This window comes from Alligator sinensis, unplaced genomic scaffold (genome assembly GCF_000455745.1).
Source record: "Alligator sinensis unplaced genomic scaffold, ASM45574v1 scaffold13_1, whole genome shotgun sequence".
In the NCBI taxonomy this organism is placed as follows: domain Eukaryota; kingdom Metazoa; phylum Chordata; order Crocodylia; family Alligatoridae; genus Alligator; species Alligator sinensis.
In genome coordinates this window covers 880,594-897,843 of record NW_005841909.1, presented here as the reverse complement: position 1 = coordinate 897,843, position 17,250 = coordinate 880,594, and the positions used below count along the sequence as shown (strand labels likewise).

General features: G+C 42.9%; 1 protein-coding gene across 5 annotated transcripts in view; it reads left to right on the top strand.

Moving 5' to 3' along the window:
* PELI2 (pellino E3 ubiquitin protein ligase family member 2) overlaps positions 1-17,250 on the top strand; it is a 119,384-nt gene that overhangs the window by 4,000 nt on the left and 98,134 nt on the right. The window contains exon 2 of one of the 5 annotated variants that reach the window (XM_025197900.1): positions 12,053-12,224. The exons of 1 other annotated variant lie outside the window; for it this stretch is intronic. The gene's annotated coding sequence lies outside the window, so the exon portion shown is untranslated. Of the gene's footprint in view, positions 1-11,374; positions 12,225-17,250 lie in introns of those variants that run through there. 3 more of the 5 variants (XM_025197903.1, XM_006018652.3, XM_025197904.1) reach the window with 3 other exon arrangements.

Sequence of the window (17,250 nt, the reverse complement as noted above, 5' to 3'; positions counted from 1 at the left end):
TCTTTTCTCTAATTTTTTCTTTTGGCTCTTTTATACATACCCCCCCCCCAGCTCCGTGTCCCCATCTGTCCTGGCCAGATCTTGCTTAGATTGTGACCTCCAGAACTGGACGTGGTGTTCTAGTAGAAATATCATCAGGGCAGATTCATAGGAAATAGTCTTCCTAATCATACTTGATGTTCTTCTGTTTTAAACTAGACTTTTTTTCTCATGACATCACACTGTGATGTTCACCATGACCTCTAAGTCTTCAGAATTGCTGCTTCCTTTCCTGTAAATCTGGCCTATATTCTTAGATGTATGTTTTCTAACATTACTACAGGCAACCCCTGCTTAGCACTCTTAATTGGTTCCTGAAAAACCGTGTGTTAAGTGGAATAGCGTTAAGCAAAACCTGTTTTCTCATAAGAATTAATCTAAATAAATATAATTTGTTACCAGGGTGCCAGCAGCAGTAACGTGAGCACTTGGTAGTTCAGGGCCGTTGTTGCCCGCCTGAGCTGCAGAGGCGGTGCTGTCGGTCCCCTCCATGCCGGGCGGAGGGAGAGGGGTGTGTCACGGTCACTCCGGGCGACGGGACCAGGGCACAGTGTCTGGGGCTCCCGCAGCGTGAGTCATAGCCCTGCCGCACCTGGCCCGGGTGCAGGTGGGCTAAATTGCACAACGAGGCTACATGCTGCCCGTGCGCTGCGGTGCTGGTTTACGCTCCCTGCTCGATGCCTGTAAGCGTTATAACGAAACTCGCTGAGCACGAAGTGGAATCAGTCAGGCATGGATGTAAAATGAGCGTTATAGTGAAACAGCACTAAGCGAAACATTGTTAAGCAGGGGTTGCCTGTATTTGTTTGGACCAGTTGTTTCATGTATTGGTTTACACTTCTTTGTTCATATCTTCAGACTCTTCCTTTACAGACAAGAGTGTGGTATGCTTAAAAGTGGTGCGTAACTCTGTGATAAAGGATAGACTTTGGAGGATGTGAGCTATTGGGACCTTGCTGCTGAATACATGGTGAAGCTGAAGTTCTTCTGTAAGGCTTAATAGAATCAGAAAAGCAGCGAAGAACTTTGGGTTATTACTCAAATGTGCACAGAATAACAGCAAGTTGTCAGCCAAGGTGAAGATGCAAATCTATGAGATTTGTGTGCTGTCATCCCTGCTTTATGGTTCAGAAATGTGGACTAGGCATATCAAGAGACTGAACAGCTTCCACATGAGATGTTTGTGTAAATTCCTGAAAATAAAGTGGGAAGACAGAATACCAAACACAGAGGTACTGGAGCATGCAGGACTGACGCACGTAGAAACTACTACCAAGAAGAGGAGGTTGAGATGGATCGACCATGTCAGGAGAATGGGAGAAGACTGTATCCCCAAGAATATTTTATATAGTGAGATTTCAGATGGCTCTAGAAAGCAGGGTTGCTGTTTATGGTGGTACCACCATGTACAAAAATGATATGAAGTCATTCAACATCAATATAGAAAGCTGGGAGGAGCACTCAGAATCCCATCCAGTCTGGAGGGAACATCTGGCATTGGGGGCAACTCAACATGAAGCAGCTCTGATCCAGAGGATGGAAGCAAAGCGAGAAAGAAGAAAGCAGAATGCTGCAAATTTGGACTCCAACACAGACAACATGGATCTATGGAAACTTGTAATTAGCTGAGTTGCTCTTGAATTGGGCTCGTCAGCCACAAATGCATTCATCAGGCATCTGACTGTACCTCTTAGCGTGAACACCATGGTCCACTGGTTGCCTTCATCTATACATTTGCTTTTGTGGAATATGTTACATGGCAGAGATGCCTTGATGAAGATATTCGAGCAGCTCAGGTTCTGTTGTTGGCTACTGTCTTGTGGTGGCTGTTATTCAAACACATTTTGAGAAACTTCTAAACTGGTGAATAGAAACCTGTACTTGTTTGTTCAAAAGGCATAACTGGAAAGACTTGAGTTTTGAAGGTGTTGAATTTTCTTTACTCTGAAGGTATGCTTTGATACCTTTGTGGCTTAGCACTTGGGTTCATGAAGTCAAAGTTTCGAAATTTTTTTATGGCACGTCTTCAAAAATTTTAGCGGATGTGGTTACTTGGCAGGCAAATAGCACGGGCATGGCATAAGAATATAACTAGAACTTCAGACTTGATGCAGCAAAATGGTAATGAGGGTTTGAGGAAAGGATGGTAAGTAGCAGCAATAAGATTATGTGGTTATACACCAAAAGTTTTGTTTAATTTCCTTAGTATAAATGACAGATTTCTTTGTATTTTGCAGGTGTTTTTGTTAGCTGTTCTAAGATTGTGTTGCTAGATTACTGTGTTTTTGGAGCCCTCAAAGCCTGGGTTGGTGTTCAATGCCTTATTCAGTGTTGCCATGTCAGGGTAAAATCCTAATAATGTTTTGCATAATGTTATGCAAAACAGCCATCATTTTCAACCCCTGATTTACTTATTACCTCTAGGTGGATTTTGACTTCCAGCAGGGTGTCAAGCATGTGAACCTGCAATGTTTGTTAGTAAATGGAATTGAGTACATTCCAGATCTTCAAATGTAATCCTGCTGGCATGTACAGCCTCTAGATTACACATATATGGAAGTGGCTTAGATTTCCAGATTTGCAAAGAAAATGGAAAATAGTTTGCATTTACTCAAAAAAATCAAGTCTGACAAACATTTTCTTGGTTCCTTGCCTTCCTGATTACCATACTTCATAAAGAAACCCTTTTCATTAAAATTGATTTGCAGCCTTCAGTGTTCAACTTAACTTCATAAATGCACTGGTAACTACAGGAGTCTGCTAGTTGCCATTGAACATAGGACTGCAAAGGATCTTGTGGGTTGCTGAGTTCAGTCCCCTGCTATTGCAGGTAGTCACATTACAGAATCATTTTCATAAACGCACTGAGCCTTATTTTGTAAGCAGTTCAGCTTTTTTTAAATCCCTACTATACCAGTTGGAAGGTTCTTCCTGTACTGAGCCGTTGCATTGGTTAGTAGGCTGCAAAATGGAAGATGCTTAACTCTAGCCATGGCCAGTTCATATCTATTTTGTTTTTGTGCCAGCGCTCCCCATTCTTAGTAGTTCTTTTTGTTGTCTGAAGGGTGTAGGTATATGTACAATGTGTGTGTGTGTGTGTGTGTGTGTGTGTGTGTGTGTATATATATATATAATTACCCTCATATATGTATTATACATGCACACAAGAACAATTTACACACACACACACACACACGATAAACAAAATAAAAAAAAAACCTGCTCTCATATATATGAGAGTGATTCTAGTTGCACTTGACCTTTTTTTTTGCTAGGCTAAACAAATGAAACTTTTCTAGGCAGTCCCCTCATGCGATAAACCTTCCCCCAGATCACTCTCATTTGCCTTTGGTGCACCTGTTCAAATTTCAGGTTATCTTTCTTGAACATGGTTGCCTAGAACTGTACACAGTATTCCAAATAATGCAGTGGTGAGTGCTCGCTCTTGCTCGCTGCTTGGAGTACTTGTCTTTCTGTGTCCTAGGATCAGGTTTGCCTTTTTAGTAGCTGCACTGCATTTGTGACTTATTCATCCTGTTATAACTAGTCTTCTTCCCTATCCATTGTTTCTAGACCATGAGCTCCCAGCTTATAACACATGTTGGTAGTACCTAAGAGCATGACCTTAAATTTTATACTATTTGGTTCCATTTCTATTACTCCTGATCGTGAAGATAGTTCTGTTCTTTCTGTATGATATTCTGATCCTTCTCTATATTGATGATGGCCTCCAACTTCATGGAATTGGCAGACTCTTCTGTTTTGTGCTAAATTCCTTAATGAAAACTTTAGACAAGGTTTGATCTCATGGCTTTTCCCTCAAAACAAGCAAACAAACTGTATTTACTTGCATACCACTTGCACCCATCCTCTCCCAAATCAGCCCTCCAGATTGGGATGTGTGGTTTAAGTGGGGAAGCTGATTTTTCGTAACCAAAATAGAAGCATAAAATCACTGTGTTGCAAAATGACTGCCAGCATCTGATAAAGTGAGCTCCAGCCCATGAAGGCTTGTGGTTTTTTTTTTTTTTAATAAGATAATATGATTTTATTTAATTAGTCTATAAATGTGCACATCTGTCCTGTCTTCTGACTACTTCCACCTTACATGGCTAACTACCTCTCTCTGTCATCTGGAGGGCCAGAGTCCAGTGAAGGTAGAAGCCATTTTGCAATGCAACCTCTCCATGAGAGCGAGCCCTAGGCCATGACTTTGAATAGATCTTTTTCTACATTCTGCTTTCCAAAAACAAGTGTGTGTATCTTTGTCTTTTAATGGGGCGGTGCATGGTCCATGAGAAAATATGGTAAGAGTGGTGAATGCTAGGCTCCTGACAGCATGTTGACTTGAAGGAAAGGAGAAAACTTAATGGATTTAAGGACTTTGGCTCCAATTCCTAAGAATGCAAGGAGTGTGGTGGAAGCAGTACATACTTGGCTCACAGAGTGCATGTTTGTGCAATGTGCTTTGACTTTTGTCTGGAGAATACCATACAATGGGCTTTATGGAAACCTTATCTAGTAGGGAGAAGGGAAAGCAAAAATGGTCTCTGTCCTCATCAGCCAGCTCTCCCCTTACCTAGCTATCCTTCAGGTCCTGATAGTGCAAGGAAGCTGGAGCTGGAGTCAGGATTCAGAAGGTGCTAGCATGGCCTTATGTGCAAGTGATCTTGTAGTGGCCTTGCCTTGCTCCCTTCCCCTCTCCTGCTTCCCCAGCAGGCAAACAACACAAGTCAGGGATATTGCCTTGTAGTAGGCACTCTCCCAAGTGGCGGAGTAGTACTTCTTAAAAATGACTGTTGTGATATTTTTCAGATAAGTTACAGGCTCAGAGGCAAGTCAGTCCATCTTTTGGCCAGACTAATTCTTCTAAATAAACTTTTTCCTCCCCCTGCTAAAGCTTTCATAGCACTGAAAGCCAGCTTTGGCAATGTCTGCGACGGATATTTAGATTCTAAGTCTGTCTACACTAGGACTTTACAATGTTACTTTCTTTCTTAATGTGTTTAAAAAGACATGCTAGCTTAATGCATTTTGTTTGGATGGCAGGGGTAACTTCTAGGCTTTCTCAAATGACCAAGTGTTGCTGATTTTGAAGGTAATTAATGATCAGAAACTAAACTTCTTACCTCCCCTAGGTTTTTACACTTGCATTTTTTTCCCCTCTTGATGAGGACAGGCACTTTGGAAGGCATAAGCAACTATCTGCCTCATTTAACACTTGTCTTGTGATAAATAGTTTGCCAAGGGTAAAAGTTGGGGCTTTGCAATTTTTGTAAAATTGCACATTCAACTTCTGCTAAATGATCCACAACTGTTAGACTCTGGTGCTGAGCAAAATATCAATCAGCAAGAAACTTTCCACAGCTTCCCAGGGCATAGTTGATCTCAAAAAACCCCCTCAGTTGATTTGTTTCACTAGCAAAATGGCTAATATAGCAAAATCACCACTCTTCTTCAGGCAGAGATGGAAGGGAAATGCTGTGTTTCTAGAACTGGAATATTGTATTGGCTCACACACAACATGCACTTTCCACAGCTGATTTTTTTGGGGGGGCCGGGAATTGGGGTGCACATGATTTGCAAGGAAAAAGGCTCCCCACAAGGCTGGCAATTTGCGGGGAGAGCAGTGGTGTTGGTAGCATTAATTGCTGGGGCTGTGGGAGCTGTGGCAATGAGTGCTTCACTGCTCCCTTCCTCCATACCTCCTCTGCACACTTGCATTGTATCTGGATCTGTGGGGTGCCCCTCCTCCCCAGCTGCATGCCAGATCAGGACAGACCATGGAGTTGGTCCATGGTCAAACCCAACGTGCCAGGTCCAACCCAGTCCACAGCTCTGGGAGCAGCACATGGAGTGCCAGATTGGGCCCTGCTGCATGGCCCCCAAACCTCTGCTACTTGCCTATAGTCCAAGTTAAAATATTTATTATTCTTCTTTCCCCCTCTTTAGGGCCTTGCAAAAATAGTGTGCACGTTTATGTTCAAGGGTGTGATATATGTGAGAGCTCCTCCCCCTCCCTTGCCACAATAACTCATTACTGCCGTGGGATTTGGGCACATCATAGGCCTTCTCTGACTGTAGACAGCAATTAGTATGCTTTACAGTGATGGAACTAGTCGTATGGGTGTTTGGCTGTCTCTTAGTTTAATGTGTTAGACCTTTCTTATGCCAGCGTGGCCTGCAGGATATATGTGCCCCAGTGAATTACAGGGTAACGCTCATCTGTCATATGCAGCAGTCCTAACAATAGCTATATTGCAGCATAGTTGAGCAACTATACAGCTGACTGCCCGGTTTCCTGCTATTGTTATGAAACCAGTGTAAAGCTGAAATATAGTGCCTTGCTCACTGAAGGATGCAGGGACAAGTGAAAAATCATCCGTGATGGATGACCAGTCTGTGTGAAAGGAAAGGAGGCCAGGAAGCGTTGTGGTCTGGTACTTGAGTATGGTCATGTTAATTGCCCTCTGCTGTTACACAGTCGGACACAATTCTAGTTGCCCGGGCAGGCAACTTTGCCAATGCATCCTTTTTATAAAAGGGGAAAAACAGTGTTGGCAAGGTAGATAACTTTGTTCCTTCCCTGGATGAAACTCATGGAAAGCTTTATTATTCACGTTACAACTGCCATGCTTCTGTTCACGAGGCTTGCAACTTAGCTTTCAGTCTGATAAGCTTGTATTTTATTTTATTTCTGAATCCAGTAGGTCAAGTTACCCTCTCATAAAAGACCTTTAAAACAGTACTGCCCAATGAGCAGGTAGACTTTTAACAGCTGAATTGCTTTCCTTAAGGGCATATAAATGTCATTGGAGATGACTCTTGCTGACTGTGAAGACGATTAGTTACCGTAAGAAACGAAACAAACTGAAGGACGCGAGATCTCGTGTTGTGTAGTACAAATAAAAACCCAGCGTGCAGAGTCCCTGGGGTGTCCTGATAGGAACTAGGATAGAGCTTATTTCGTCTGGGTAGTGGAGTTAATGGGCCGAAACTTGCATTTATGTACAGTTGCGCTCTTTCACACGGTATAGCGTAACTTTTACTTTGACTGCCTAAAATTGCTGACTTCAGAGTCATAAATGTACACTACTTCATAGTCCTGTTTCAGTGGAAATAAGGTTGCCATAGGTGATAGATTGCATTGTTGAGAAGGGTATTAGTAGCAGAATAGTTTGTTCTCTTCTTGGCATGCCCTATGTCATGATCCTATCATTTTGGAACCGATGGATGTCATCTTACATTTTTTTAAATGACTGGCGGATTGGCCAATCAACAGAGCTCTTCTTTGCCTCAAGGCTGCTATCATCCTCCCTCCCACTTCATGTCCTACCTCAAAGCAGCTGCAGCATGCACTCATGGTTCCTGGGGGGCAGCGAGGGGAAAGCAGCGCTCTTGTTGAGAAGACAGCACACGGGATATGAGGGGATCTTTCCCACGGTGTTTGAAGTGTCTTGCCACAGTTGTCTCCGTTTCCATGCTGGAGGCTGCGTAAACCATGTTTTGAATTGCCAGTTGCCAAGTCTCTGGGAAGGCAGGATGCCATGGAGCGAGCTCTTTCTCTCTTGTTGTGTTAGCGTGTGGGTGTTGTGCACCTTCGTTTCTGGGAATATTCCCAGGTTAGGCCCCCTGTAAGTAGAAAACCAGTCTTCTAGGCTTAATCTTGCCTAGATTAATGAAAGCAGTAAATCCCAAACTTGAAAGGGATCCTTAAATAGCAGTAACAGACCACTTATCTTGGAACTGGTGACGTGACTTCTTAGATCTTCTCTGAATGCAGAGAAAATAATTGAAGATCAGAAACTTGCAGTTTCCACAGATACTAGTTGTAGATGCCACATATTCTTCTCCCAGGCAAGTCTTCTATTTGCTGTTTAACAAGGTGCCTTATTGGACAGCTTTTAAGTTATGTGCCCTTGGGCCTTTGGTTTGGGTTTTTTAAGACGCTGAGACTAGCCACTTCAGTTGACTAGTGGCAGGTCTGATTAATTGACCCCTTGAAAAATCTAAGGAGGGCTCAGCACAATTCTCCCAAAAACAAGCTAAATGAGATCTGCCTCTTTCTCTTGCCTTTGGGGAGCAAGCGTGCTTTCTCTGAAGTACTTCTACAGGCGACTAGTTATGGGACCAAAAGGGCTTTAACTTTTGGATTCTTTTTTGCCCCACCTGGAAAAAGCAAATGCCAAGTACTGCCACTGGATTGCTAATTTAGCCCTGCCCCTCTCTCTTATGCACTTTCTCCCAAAGTTGCAGCTCTTCCTCTCCAAGTTGCAACAGCAGCCAAACGTACCTAGTTCTGCTCCTGGTTTTATGAACTGGTAGCACAGAGACCCCACTATAACATACCAACAGCTTTTCTGGGCAGGGATCTCCAAGACTCCCAAGAAAATCTCAGTGTTGCATATAGTTCTTTTCCAAAGAAGCTGAATGCTGTATTAGAAAATACACCAACTGTAGGCTGTTTTGAATCCTGTAATTCAGTCCACTTTCTGATAACATAATATACTAGAATGGCAAACTTAAGTGGTTTATGCACATGAGACCGCTCCACAATTGAACTGAATTTATGAAATGGGTCTCTGACCATGCACTGCTAATTAGCATATGCAGACATGTCTTGAGGTAGGTTCCGCAAAATCCTCCCGTACTAGAAATTGTTTAAATCCATTACAGATGGAAATGATTTATGACATCATGGGCACATCTATACATAACGCTTTAAAGCTCATTAGCCTACGTTAATGCTCATTAAGGGTGCTTATCTGCACTTGTGCATCTTTAATACGCATTAAAAATAGCAAATTTAGGCTATTTGCTCCTAAATTTGATTCCTACACATGCAGGTATCAAATTTAGGTGCAGATAGTTAAAGCTCATTAACACGTGTAGATCCGTTAAAGTGCGTTTAACACTGTGTGTGGACTGATTTGGGACTAACTTTAGTCCCAAGTCAGTCCATACACACAGCCTTAATGTGCCTTAACACCTGCATGTGTTGAAGGTGGTCTAAATCCACGTAATGCGCATTAAGCTAATGTGCATTAAATTTAGGCACGCTTAAATGAATATGTAGATACGTCTCATGTTAAGCAAACGGATCGGCTCTCTGATCAGGAGTCGACTCACTGTTTGTGACTGAAGTAAGCAGCTTCTACTTTTGATGCACTGACCATGTAGCAGCAGGCAAAGAAGTTGAATTTTTAGTGTTAGCTAAATTCTTCTCGCAGAATCCTTTTTTCAGCCCCAAGCCAGAAGCAACATGTGCTGCTTTCTTACGTCCCAAGCAGAATCTGCAGAGTTGGCAGTTTGGAAAAAAATCAAATGCTCTCACTTGTAAACTGATCCTGTTTGATATAAAAATGAGTGAGGTGATACCACCTGATGACTAAGGATTGACTCAATTTGAGATTTTGTGATTTTTCACAGAAACCATGAAAAAAGGTAGTTTCCACAATCACCCCCAAAATTTCTCCCTCTGCTGCTGGTTGGCTGAGAGCTGCATTTGTGTGGGCCCCATCCCTTTCCACCAATCGGCGACGAGGGATCAAGCCCTCTCCACCAGTCAGCGACAAGGGCAGGGGCTCACTGTGAAAATGGTGCCGAGAAGGGGGTCAGGGGAGGTCACTTTGAAAATGGTGCTGAGCTTAGTGAGCAGTCTGCGATTTTACTTCCCTTCCCCGTGCTTGAAGTAGATTAAATAGATCCCTACTGATAATGCATCTGGAGTCGCATGTACTGCACAGAAAAACTCAGTTCTTTTAAAACATAGTTCATCATTCTAGGTTCAAGTTAGTAAAAATGTGTAATTGAGTTACCAGCTAATAATCAATCGGAGATTACTTTATATATGAATCCCTTGTGTTGTGTTTAATCTCTTAGACTTTACACTTAATATATTGTTGGCAATAGCAATCTTTCATCCATTAGAAAGGCTGAACTCCAGTGATGATCTGATAGCTGTCTAAAAGCTTTTTCTCTCTTGCTCTACCCCTGCCATAAGTCGTAAGTAGAACGCATCTGAGGGATTGGAAAGGTTGTTTATCCGGATTTTTAACAGCTATTTTCCTCCCTCTTAAATGGTTATATTGCTACACTACTTTAAGATGATCTGTAAATAGACTTAATACATCATCTTTCTCTCTGCCGCCTTGGGTCATCTCGCAGTTTTCTTGAAACCTTACAAATCTGGTGGTAGAGCCTGCAAAGAAACCTAGGTGTCAGTCTCTACCTTGCTACAGTGTGTGGACATGGGCAAGGTATGTGGCATGGCTTGCACTGCCCGAATCTGGAGTAAGAAACTGAAGTTTTCTGTCTCACTTTTGGTTTAATTTTTCAACTTGTTTAGAGGTTCATTTTAAGCACTAAATGCTGAAATTTCAATCCTGCATTTGCAGGACTCTGTGGTGGGGGAGTGAGTACCATATTTATGTGCCATATTGCTGTGGCTTGTGATGGGACACTAGAGATGCCTGTTTATTGAGCAACACATTCCTTCAAAAATGTGCATTTCTTGTCTGTTGTTCTTGGAGTGAAGCAGGCGGACATCACCAGCAGAAAAGCTGAGCAGGGCTCAGTGGTAATCTTTGCATCCCATGCTTCAAGGTTCATGAAACTACCTGGAGGGTCTCAAACCAGGTGAGATAAAAATTGACTGAGGATGGGAGGGGAGTCGAGCAGCTGGACTTTGATCCACTTCGATGTTTGAAGATGGCTCATTTGATCCTTTCTCAAATACGGAGGTTCAGAAATTAGTCTGGATATAGCCCACAGAGAGAGATGCCATGTTCTTGGGAATGAAGGTTTGCTTCTTGTCCTGTTCTTTCATTTTTTGAGTCTGCTGCATCTCTGAGGAGCGCATGCATGTATTTGAGAACCTGCCATGTATAGCAACCCCTTCCATTAGTCGAGTGTCAGGATTTGTCTGTCACCCTGTACTCTGCTGAGAGATGACTTTTGTTCTCGTTGGATTTATAGAGCCCCACGTTGAGTTGCCTGAGAAGTTCTGCTGGGTTTTTTTTTCTTTCTCAGACTGATGATTTTCATTTCACTAGGTTGGTAGAAAATAATAAAGATGTTCCCATATACTCTCTCCATAAAGCTGAAGTCCTACTATGTCCCTGTCCTGTTGCTGGCTCCACTCGGAGAACAATTTTATTCCCCCTGGCTGTTCTGGGGGAAGCTAAGCATCATGGTCTGCTAATACGAAGTGTCTGGAACAGTATAGACTAAGTATAATAAAATCACTGAGGTCCAATGCTCTCCTGCAGTCTGCTGAGAGGTGGAAGTTCACATGGTGCTGCTGGTTTAGTTATGAGGCTTTCTTGCATTTCCATTAGTTTATCTCCGGAGCTGGCAGCATTGGGATTGAGTATTCATCACCCGGTAGATTGAATACACTTACTAGGACTGGTTGAAAAAAGTTCTTTCATTGTGTGGAAGCATTTCAACATCTGCCTTTCCTGGAAGGTTTTGACTTTTCAGCCGCCTTTTCTTTTAGGTAATTTTTTACACAAAACAAATTCAGATTTGGAAATGACACAGCCCTTGCCCTCACCCTCCTTTAACCCTGTGTATGGCAAGGTTTTTAGGCCAAACTAAACCTCCCATGATTTCCCATAGGTAAGTATTCCCTTGATGCACTGCAGCATCCAAATTAAACTCTGCAGTTTGGTGCTTTGGAATTATTATTTTTTCTTTAGGAGGTAAAAATGCCCCTTTTTAACGAGCTGTAATCCTGATCTGTGGCCAAATGGCACAAAGGAGAGATCTGTTCAGAGACTCTTCAAATATATGGAGATTTATAATCAAATTTGAGTGTCTCCATCACAGATTTTAAGGCTTACTCCTCTGGGCTGAACTACTTCAAGTTTTGGATGCAAAAATACTAAGCATCTTGGTGAAAGACTACCTGTTGTGCAGAAGCGGTTATGGAGTTTCAATCCTTCTTACCCTCTGGCCCTGAAGATGGTGGTAGAATTGTTCTGAAAGTAATTCTTTTTGCTTAAACCAGGCGTTTTCAACCTTTTTGGGTCAGTGTACCTCCAGAGCCGGATGCGGAACAGTGTACCCCCAGTGGCCAGATGCGGAGCAGGGAGCTGGCGTGTGGTCGAAAATGGAGTGGCAGCAGCTACCACGTTTTGACTTTCCTCCACCCCCACGTCAGGCCAGGTGGACAGTGGCAGGTACCGCATGCGTAGGGACCTACCTAAACTGGGGCAAGATGAAGGGTTTTTTGCGACACACGGAGCCACTTTTGTTGGTATTTCGTGGCGGCCCTACCCCTTGCTGCTAATTGGCTAAGGCAGCCTTGGAGGCCTCATCCCTCGCTGCTGATTGGCAGAGAGGGCGGCCCTTTGTGCAGCCCTGCCCCTCACTGGAGAGGCCCTGGCAGGGGAGGCCCTGCCTCCCACGGGGGAGCCAACGTTTTATTCTTGCTAAGTTGCTTTTTTTTTTCATGTAATTCCATGGGAGACTGCAGGAAACGCTGTTTTTCACACTGATCGTGGAAACCATGTTTCTTGTTTGCAATCACGTTTGCAATAGCGTGATTTAAATAGGTTCTCGTTCACGCATAAAATATTTTTGGCCAGGGGGTGAACTCTGTAAAGCCATGGCTGGCCACTTCATTTCACATCAGCGCTTCCTATCCCTAACTTTCTTTCTTATTTCCTGTAATCTCTAACCAGATCTCTGCTCAGCCTGGCTTCCTCTATGATGTCTTTACCTTTAAAAAAAAAAAAAAAAAAAAAAAAAATTCTCTCCTAGAAGAAGCCCAGCTTTTTACAGGGTTATGTATGAGTCTAGTGGCTTTTTCAGCCCCTTTAAGCTGGCTGACCAGAAAAGCAGTCGTAGAGTGTACTTTTCTTTACTCTAGTGGTTACATGTTTCTGGTGCACACTTTCTTGGGGGCCACAAAAAACTGGATTTCCAAAAAAATTACCAGCAAATAAATGGGTAGATGAATATGGTTTTAGATAGTTGCATATGGTTTTAGACTTACTTTCTGCTTGTCAAACTTAATACTGCTAGTAGGGATGACTTTGTATGTATTGGAATAAATAAAGGCAAGTTCTCTAAAATTTGAGTTCAAAAAGTTTCTCTGTGGAAGCAGGCAGCCTGGATTAACACTACAAATCGATGTAAACTGTAGTCTCTGTAGTGATGAAATGCCCTTGAAAGACAGAAATGTGACACTGAATCTTTGGAGTTTTCAGTGCTTGTGTCGGTACAAAAGCACTCTTGTATTTATTGGATGTATAACTGACCAGGGTTGTCTTTTATTAAATTGCTGAAAAGAAAGTATATGTGCAGTGGTCTGTGGATGATGGGACTATAAAATAATCTTCAATGATGCAGACATTGGCTGGATTGCAGGAAGATTAAACAGCGAAGCTCTGGCACTTCATTCTGCCATCAAAGGGGTATCTTAAGAGGATCTATAAGCGTTGAACGTGAGGAATGCAGTAAGCAGGTGATTTAGACTCTGTTCTTAGGAAGCGCACACGGGGCATCTACAGGAGACATTTACTGTTCACTAAGTAGCTCTGCAGTTAACGTCTTGGCGTCTACACGTGCAGGGCAGTTAGGCTGGAGGAAACTAATTAACTCGGATCCTGCTTCAGTTTTTTTTACTCCACAGCAAAACGTGTAGACTCTGACTGAAGTGTGTGGCTGGGGCATGAGGGTGCTTCAGCGTGGGGGGCTGCCTGCCAGCTAGCCCCACACTGGAGCACCCTCGTGCCCCAGCCAGCCCCTCCGCAGCACGCTGAGCCAGGCAGGAGCAGCCCCGGGCTGGTAGACTGACCCCTGGGGTTGCTTTCCAGCTGGGGCTGCCCCCCCGCTCAGTGTGCTGCGGTCCTGGATGCACGTTCAAGTGGCATGCCCGGGAGCAATCAACTCTGGAGTTTATAGCTTCACATTAATATTGCAGGTACGGATGTGCCCTCAGACTTCTAGATATGACTGCTTACCTGTGTCTGTTTTCAGTGGTAGGTTTCAGTAAAGCTTTCACATCCCTGTTCATGCACACTGCTTGGAATAATTTATCAAATATAATCATTCAAGCAGAATTTGATATGGCTGCAGTATTTGAAGAATTGAAACTTTTGCCAGCACAGATCTACATGTTTGAAATCTGTTTACATTTTTGTGTTTCTATGGATGCCAAACACAACACTATCTGATAAAGAAAGCTGTTGTCTAGGAAAGCGTATGCATCTGTAACGTCGTCTTTTAAGGTTCTACCTTACCCTCTGCCTGACTTCAGACTAAAATGACTAACTGTCTCTCAAACAAACAGTCAGTCATGCAAAGCTTTGCATGCCTGGGGTGACAAAATGACTTTCTGCTGTTGTTGTGGGTTATGGTAAAAAATAAAATAATAAAAAAAAATAAATAAAAGTCCAAGTAGTTGTAGGTAGAATAAAGCAAGACTTCATATCTGCAGGTAGCTGAAACAGTGTCTCTGAAAAACACTTTCTACTTACTGATTTATTTTTTTTGGATCAGTTCTTGAGAAACTTTGCTTTGCCTCATAAACAGTGAGATTAATACTTCTGTTGACTCCTGTTCTCTCCTGAAGTTTAAGGACCAAAATGCACACATGGTTGCTTTGCTGTGCATGGGTGCTGTTTCTAATCGTAGGATTGCTTAGCTTTCTAGTTAGCCTTTTAAGCCTAAATACATTTTCCTTGAATTTTGTTTCCTTGGCTCTTTCTGTAAGCATGTCACCTTCCATTCTCTTATTTTTCTTCTGTACACTGTAGTCGAAGGCAAAGAAATACTTTTTCTTTGCTGCCCCCTGCCTTAGCAAGACGAAGCACTTCATCTTATACTGGAATTCAGGCTGTACATGAGGAAAGAGAATACAGTTAGAAACCTCTCTACCAGGCACTGAATACCAAAGGACTAAATATGTTGGTCAAAAAAATTAAAAGAAGGAGAAATCCTGTTGCTTTCTTCCCTATAGCTATAGGACATGAGATCTCTGGGACTCCTACTGGATTAATATATTGGGTTCTTGCTTGGACTTGGGGATAGCATGTAAGTAAATTCGATCTGGGTGATACATGTCTGAACTGGAAACGCTTGTCCCAGTCTGGCTGCTGGAGGGGAGCAGGAGCACACTTTTCTCCCACTGCACTTTTCTGATCCTGTTTGAAGCGGGTTAGACTGCTCCAGGTAGCGTCTTTGAATGCTTGCACAACTTTTGCAGTAGTAGAAATAAGAAAAGTGCTTGAGTAAATGAAGCCGGAATAGCTGCAGGTATGCAAGAGGAGAACTCATCCCGTCCTCTGTCCTCTCCCATCTTCTGTTCCTCATGCTAATTTCTTGCATTAGAGCCAATGGTTCTCTCAAGTTAGATTCAAGACACCCCCTTAGAAAAGTGCCCACTGTTAGCTTTTCACTCTTCTGACTACAAGGAAATAATGGAGCAAGCAACTCAGATTGCAGCAGGTCAGAAGAATGTTTTTGATGCTGTGGGTTCCTATTTGAAATCTCTGGATTTTACCTTGTGCAAGTGCTTGAACACCTAGCAGTATTAATATTGCCTGGCACCCCATAACAGCCTTTGTAGGATGTGGGGTAACACAGCTTACTATTTTGAGAATCTCTGCATTATAGTCTAGATGCCCAGTTCTGTGAAATGCCTTACTCTGTGTATATGTTGTCTGTCTTTTACATAGACAGAATAAAGGGTGGGAGGGGAAAAAAAACTGAAGTGACTCACCAGAGATGTCATAGGCCAGGATTAGCATGGAGCAGAGTACTGGAAGTTTAACAAGAATGGTTAGAAAGCTGGGGAACATGACTTATCAGAAGAGGCTGTGGGAACTTGGCTTATTTAGTTGGGAGAAGAGAAGACTGAGAGGGGATTTCATAGCAGCCTTCAACTATCTGAAGGAGCTAGACTGTTCTTAGTGGTGTCAGATAGCAGTGGTCTCAAGTTGAGGCAAGGGAAGTTTAATTTGGGTATCAGGAAGACCTTTCTCACTAGGAGGGTAGTAAAACACTGGAAAAGGTTACCCAGAGAGGTGGTGGGATTTCCATCCTTGCGGCTTTTCAAGACCCAGCTAGACAAAGCTTTGGCTGGGATGATCTAGTTGGGGATGGTCCTGCTTTGAGCAGGGTGTTAGATTAGATGTGACCTCCTGAGGTCCCTTCCCACCCTAATTTGTTATGATTGTGTGTGCTAGACCCTTGAGCCAGAGATGAGTGGATTGAAACCATACTCTAAGTTGCTTCTTCCCCATTTTAATTGGAGAACTCCCAAATGCAGGGGGGCTGGACCCGATGATCTTGTAAGGTCCCTTCTGGGCCCTAACATCTATGAATCTCCCTTCCTTCTTTGTTATTAATGATTTCAGTGTTTTAATGAGTTTCTTAGATCAGCCATGCCTGGGTTGATCATAGCCCTGGTAGAGCACTGATAAGATGGTTTTTTAACCTGATCTAGAGTACCATGGAGTGACTTGAGATCCTTCCAAGGCTTGCAAGGGGTGCCACACAATGCACCACACAATGTTAGCACTGTTAGGTGTGCTGGCATGATTCACAAGATAAACCCAGATTTCATATGGAAATTCATAGCTGTGGTCTTCCTGCGTTCTTTGCAAAAGAAAAACTTCTCTATTTCTCTGTAGTTAAAAAAGAGTGAAAAGTAAGAGCTGGCATTTTCCAAGGGCTGTCACAAATGTGTCCAGGGTGCCTTGAATCTATCCACGGGTGCTTTGAGCAGTGGTTCTCAATCTTTTTAGTTTCTAGAGGAAACAAATCGTAACAGGATGTTTGTTGATGGGCTTGCAGAAGGATCATTAATGTATATTCAGTTGCTTAGTCGAGCCTTAAAATGCTTAATCTGAGGTTTGAGTTTAAGCCTGTTCAGGGCAGTGGCAGGAGGGGCTGCAGTATGGTGGGTTTTTTTGCTTGCTGACCCAAGTGCCTTGTGTCTGTCTGTCTGTACTAGACCAGCATCTCTACAACGTGGCTCCTGGTCTTTCCTTTTTCCTCTCTGTATTCTCAGGTAATGTTACAGTGACTGATCAGTCTTACCTTGCTGGGCTTTTTGCTTGGGGAAGCTATAAAAAGCGCTAGAGATGCTAGAGCAATCTGTTGGATAGAGTTATGACATCTATTTCCATTTGGAGGATGACTGAAACAAAAAAAAAAAAAGATGGAGAATTAAAACTTTTTTTTTCCCAATTGTCA